A 6,835-nucleotide genomic window follows, 5' to 3' on the forward strand; every position below is an offset into this window, starting at 1 on the left:
AAAAAAAATTCAAAAAAAAATGGGGGGGAGAGGGCCAAAAAGTTGGAGGGGAAGGAGCGCCCTTCGAGTTTGGGGGTAGGGGACCTTTGGGGGGGTAGATGTCTCTGCTGGTTAGGGTCGTTTGTGCTTATGATCCTTGATGGTTCGTACTCACATAAACCATACTACTTGATTTGCAAGGATTTGTAAGGTTTGTTCTGAATTTTATTATTAAAATTCTTTTCTTGCCCTCTACATCTCTCTTAGTATCAACTTTTTAGTATACTAAAACGTTAGACTCTATTTTAAACTGACAACACTGTTCAAGCGCTACTTCTGTATTATACAGAACACATCGAAGAAGTAAAGCTATCCATTATTAAAATTCTTTTCTTGTCATCTACATCTCTCTTAGTATCATCTTTTTAGTATACTATAGCGCTAGACCCTATTTTAAATTTTCAACACTGTTCAAACACCACTTGTGTATTATACATAACACATCGGAGAGGTAAAGCTAGGTCAACTCAAAATGTCATTCTATCATCGTTAACTATTTTCATAGATTGATGTTGTCTCAAATTTATAACAAATTGCCTGAGTTAACAAGCCCTTCGGGGATACCTTAACTGCTAATCAGTTTAACTCTTTTTTTCTCCACCTTCATACGATCCAATTCACAAATGTTATCTAGCTCTGTTTTTTCCCTATTATTTAAATAAGATCGTTCGTAAAGTCCAATTCGCAAATCCCTTATCCCTTTTTGCAAATGTCAATCAAACAATTCTGATAGTAGCATCCAATTTTTTTAATTAGCAACTACGCATTAATAACAAATTACATTCGAGTTAAGACAATTGTCCAAAAAATCAGAAAAACCAGTCTGATAGCACATACTTCAAAGAAATGGAACAGGTGTCTGTAAAGGATTGGTCGCTTTTTACAATGGGCACGTGAAACTGGAGTGCCTCAGGCGTAGGTTTCAAACCTTATGCACTATCACGATGAACGAAGTTGCTAGACATTTTATTTTTTTTATCACTTTGTTTGAAAAGGTACCAAGGGAACATAAGGCAAGAAAATAGTATGTAATTTCAAAACGTGTTTAATCACGTGTAGAGGTCCCTTAGAATAGAATTGGAAGGAACATGAACCCTTAGAATAGCATAGGAAGGAACATAAGCCCTTAGAATAGCATAGGAAGGAACATACACCTTTAGAAGAGCATAGGAAGGAACATAAACCCTTAGAATAGCATAGGAAGGAACATGAAGCCTTTGAAAAGCATAGGAAGGAATATAAACCCTTAGAATAGCATAGGAAGGAACATAAACCCTTAGAATAGCATAGGAAGGAGCATAAACCCTTAGAATAGCATAGGAAGAAACATAAACCCAGCAAATCTATAAGTACATTTTCTGGAAAGGTACCAAGGAACATAAGGCAAGCAAATAGCACAGGAAGGAACATAAACCAAGCAAATCCATAAGTTCATGCTCTGGAAATGTTTTCCTATAGCTTCACGCAAATAGCATGGTAATTCTTATGGCACTAAGCAAATAGCATGGTCCTATGGCAGTAAGCAAATAGCATGGTAATTACTATGGCAGTAAGAAAATAGCATGGTCCTATGGCAGTAAGCGAATAGCATGGTAATTCCTATGGCAGTAAGCAAAGTATAACTTAGCACTGTACTTACTATATGTAAACATTGGATAAAGTACATAACTTTCAGCCCTCCCCCTGGGGGCTTCGGGGGATTAAGTCATCCTAAAAGACATTGTTATTATATTTTTGACCATACTGAACAAAATGGCTATCTCAAAATTTTGATCGGGTGACTTTGGGAAAAATGAGCGTGGGAGGGGGCCTAGTTTCCCTCAATTTTTGGTCACTTAAAAAGAGAACTAGAACTTTTAATTTCCGTTCCAATGAGCCCTCTCAAGATATTCTAGGACTACTGGGTCGACACGATCACCCCTGGGAAAAAAAACACGCATCCGTGATCTTCCTTCTGGCAAAAAATGCAAAGCTCCACGTTTTTGTAGATATGTGCTTGAAACCTCTACAGTAGGGTTCTCTGATACGCTGAATATTATGGATGACTTTCATTAAGGTTCTATAATTTTTAGGTGGTCTTTCCCCCTTTTTTTCTAAAATCAGAAAAATTTTCTCAGGCGCTTAACTTTTGATGGGTAGGACTAAACTTGATGAAACTTTCAAATTGATGAAACTTTTATTTCAAATCAGCATTAAAATCTGATTCTTTTGATGTATCCATTGGTATCAAAATTCCGTTTTTTAGAGTTTCGGTTACCATTGAGCCAGGTCGCTCCTTACTTACAGTTCGTTACCACGAACTGTTTGATAACAGCAAATGATAACATGTTAGTGATAGAAGCAAAATAAGTCCAGGCTAAGGGAGAAATACGTAAAGTTTCATCTAAAAATATAAATAGCAAAGGTCAAAATTTGGCCCGTAACACTGCACAGCGACTCCTAACGTAGTATTTCCTGAAAAATTACTTCTGACCATATTCTGGTCTTCCGTGCATTTAAGTTATGTCGTCTAATAAATAATTTACTTTAAATATTACCTTTAACTTAAATATTTGATTAGTACTTCAACTGTTTAATTATTATAAATCAATAAATAATGGACTACTTTGGTGATTTATTCAATTAACAAAGCTATAAGGTGGAATATAATTGGGCATTGTTCACTCATTCCTTGCGCTGTTTACGTGTAGTAATAAAATATTTATGAACATAAGGTATTGAATTTTCAATATTTGAATTTCAATATTTCAACAAACTGAAGCAAATTCTTACAGCAGTGGTGCCCATTCAGGAAAGAGTCGGGAGGAGAGGCAACATATATTTTTCTAAATCTAGGTACAGAGTGAATTTGTCTTCTATTTTTTTTTTCATTTCAATGAAAATACTAAGAGAAGAGGTATTTTCCTAAATTTAGTAGGGGGGGGGGAGATTAAAAATATTGAGGCAGAATAACAATACAAAAGAAATACATAAGAGAATATGAAGTAGACAGGGGCGTCGTTTGGGGGTGGCAATCGCCCCCAATAATTTGGAAAAAATATTATACAGCCCCTTGACTATCCAGGTATGAACCCCTCTTGTCCCTCCCTCCCAAAATAAAAAGGCTGGAGATTCACCCCTGAAAGCAGAAACACTTGATACACTTTTCCAAGTAGGTGTCTATTGCAATTATATTTGTGTGATTATTACACCGTTGTTACTAATTCTTAGCAATCTCATTATCAAAATATCATTAAATAGCATTAATATCGTATTGTTATTAACATCGTTATTATATCAAATCTTATTTATTTATCAAGCAATTATATAGAAATTAGAGGATTGAAGTTGTGTTCTATCTTCGAGGTAAAAAGGTATATGTTGGCGATTGTAAATAGCTGTTTAATTTAAACTTCCTCCCTTCAATGTATGCCAGAAAATATTGCCAGCTTATTTTTTCAAAATAATTGCAAAACGTAGAAAGCAAGAAATTTGTTGCACGAAATAATTTTGTTTCAGCTAAATCCTAAAAAAGACTTGTCCCAGATTTGCCTTTCAATCGCTCGGACTATCTGTCTTGTCTTTTTCTACAAATAGCCATGCCTTGATATCTGCAAAATAGATTTTAATTCAAAATCAATTCAATTAAGGGTCTTTTTAATTAACTATTCAGTTTGAACGAATAATAAATTTCTAAGTTGAGGCATATTTTCAAACTAGCCCAAAGGTAGGACACTGATGCCCCCTTTTTAGTTTAAAAAAGCAAGGAAAAATAGTAAAATAAGTCTAAGAACTTAAGATACTAAAAGCGACAATAGCGAAATTCTTAGCAAGCAAGCTAGAGGGAAATCAGATTCAGGACATTCCGAATAGGGAGGTAAGAGGTCAAAAGAGTAGAATCAAACTAATTAGAAACTCCATGTAAGAACATTAAGAGAGAAGTAGAACACTGAATACCTTGGGGTTGAGGAAGAGTATGTGTATCTGTTTTAGGCTCATGTAGCTTGGTGGTTTGACTATTTATTAGTAGTAGTGGTATTGATCTTTACAATCCTTTATTTTGTTTTTGTGTTAGCCAGAAAACGGTAGGCATACAGTGTTTGTCACGATAAAATAAAAGTTCAAAATAGGGATAAAATCCTTTTTAATAGACAGTGTATAATAAGTTTCACAAAAAATACCAGATATTTCGGTCACATATGCAGTGACCGTCATCAGTAGTAAAACTAAACTGGTATTTTAAAAAATATCTGGTATTTTTTGTGAAATTTAGTATACACTGTCTATTAAAAAGGATTTTATCCCTATTTTGAAGTTTAATTTTATCGTCATGGAAAGGCAGTGTGGTCTCCGAAATTATCTAAGTGCTTGTTACTTTTATACATGCATATTTTTTTTAACTTCTTGTTCCAAAATAAAGACCTCATATTTTAATTTTCGAGTCCCTCCCTAATATACGAGTATGAAGCATTTACGCTTTATCCGATAATTTATTTAATTTTTATGGTAATTTCCCTTTTTAAAACCATTGTACATGAAAAGGTTTTTAGACACAATGATTCTTCACAATAGATTAAGGGTGGTACATAATAAAAAGAGAAAAATGGAAATCAGCAAAGTATAAGAACTTTTTTCAATTCTTTTTGTAGGGATTAAGCTGCTATTAACTTCGTTTCCGCGGACACGCAACTTTTTTCGGCACCAGTTTGAAAAATCAAAACTACGTTGATATCCATCATGCAACTACTGATAAACTACAGTTCACAGTTCACTATTGGTGTCCATGATGTTTAGTTTTGAAAGTCTTTGGCACATGGCACTGTATTTTTACCGCTATCATTTACCCACTGAGCTGCTATAATTGGAGCAAAAAAAATACTTGTGTCTGGCCCATAAAAGAGAATTCCAGTGTTTTTTTTTTCCACTGTACCAAGAAAAGCAAAACTTGCTTATATTCATAAAACCCTGAAATGCCAGGGTTTTCAAAATTATGACTACTTCACAGCCAAATATTTGTGATATACTCCAGAAGGGTACATTTTCTTTGAAAGACAGAAGTACTAATTGAGGAGGATGAAGGTGATTGTTGCCCCCTTCCATTTCTCCCCAGATTTACAAGATATCTTTACCTATCTCTTCATTAAAAAAAAAATGGAAGAAAACGGTAAAGATCCCTCCATCATAGAATTTGCAAACACTTCTTTACTCCGTTTTCATTAAAATAATAACAAAAATCCTTATTTCCTATCCCCCACCTTCTTACATTTTCCTTTTTTTTCAGTTAGGAAGATAAGCAGTTATTTTTTTACACGTTATTTATTTAGTGTTGGCAAAGCCTCTAGAAGGCTAAGGTAGGGGGACGAGGACAAAACTCATTTTTGAAAACTACTATCTTGCTCTTAATAGTATTATATAATTCTTCCCGATAATTGAAATTATTTGTTATATTTATCTTTGTGATGACCGTTGTGATTTTTTTGCCTAGTTTGAGTATCTCTGACATTAGCCTAAACGGACAATGTAATTGAGTTTTTTTCACATTCGTCTTTTTTCACTTGCTTCTTTGCATTTTTTATAAGAAATGTTTTATGCTATGAATAAGCTAATAGAGATTAGTTCGTACAAAACCAGAAATCTAATAAATAAATAAGCGGTAGGATTATATTGGCTAACGCTTTAAAATCTTAGCAAGGGATTGAATTGCATCAATAAAAAAGCTTGAAGAAGGAGTTTTCCAAATTAAAGTTCTGGTTAGTAAAAACTTTTTTTTCCTAACTAACATTTTTTTTTTAACTAAAGCTCGAGTTTTCTAGCAGAAGTTAAGGCAATAAGATGCTTGCAGAACCAGCTGTTTTGGAAGAATCAAAGTTTCTTTCTATTGCAGTCACACAGAGAAGGCACATGAGTCAATTAAAAAAAAACAATGTAGCCAAAAGACTGTACACAAAGGCGAAATCTTAAAATTGGTGACACAAGCGATAGAATGAGTGTGTCAGCTATCAGTCAGTCACTGAATTTAAATTAATTATCTGGTTTAACACCCGTCTTTTATTACGGATTGTTATGTTATTCTCTGTTTAGAAAATTCTTTAACTTTTCCCCACAGAATGGTGAAACAATGGCTACAGCAACTCAGTTTCGTACGTGAACACTTCATTAGCTCATTAGCTACCAACAGGTTTCAATAGGTCATATTAGCAAGCATCCTCGCGAATTTTTAATATAATGTGATCGATATAATCTTTTCAAAAGTTCACAATTTGATAGGGTTCTGTGTTATGGAGCTTTATTGCTGCAAAGCTATTTATGACGATAAGGTGTAGGAATGTTAAGCCTTTTAAGTGTGGATAGATTTGTCCCATTTTGAAGTTCTTTTAAGCACTTTTCCGGGTCCCAGTATATACACAAGACTCGAAGCTGGGTGAAGTTTATTTCAAACACCTAAGATGTAATTATTGATCAATGGCTTTTCACACCTAACACATTATACCAAGAGCTCAAACAGACATCGCCAAAGTGCCATGGTAGCTGTAGAACTACAAAGATATGTACAGCTGTGTCTTCACTGACATTTTGGAATTACATTTAGTAGACAAATGTCTAAATGCGTTACTAGCCTGCTTCAAGTGATTAAGTCCATGTTCACCAAAAATCTTGTTAAATATTCATTGATTTTTACATCATATTGCCATTGATCTTCATTTTGGCAACATCAAAATCGCAGGATCTGGCAGCACCTGGTTCAAATTCAGAAATAGCCATTACTATGACATATAAAAAGGACAGCTTTCTCTTCTATGGAGGAAATAGTGAATCT

Source organism: Artemia sp. Qi Xiang Cuo, chromosome 17 (genome assembly GCF_049724085.1).
Source record: "Artemia sp. Qi Xiang Cuo chromosome 17, ASM4972408v1, whole genome shotgun sequence".
Classification (NCBI taxonomy): domain Eukaryota; kingdom Metazoa; phylum Arthropoda; class Branchiopoda; order Anostraca; family Artemiidae; genus Artemia; species Artemia sp. Qi Xiang Cuo.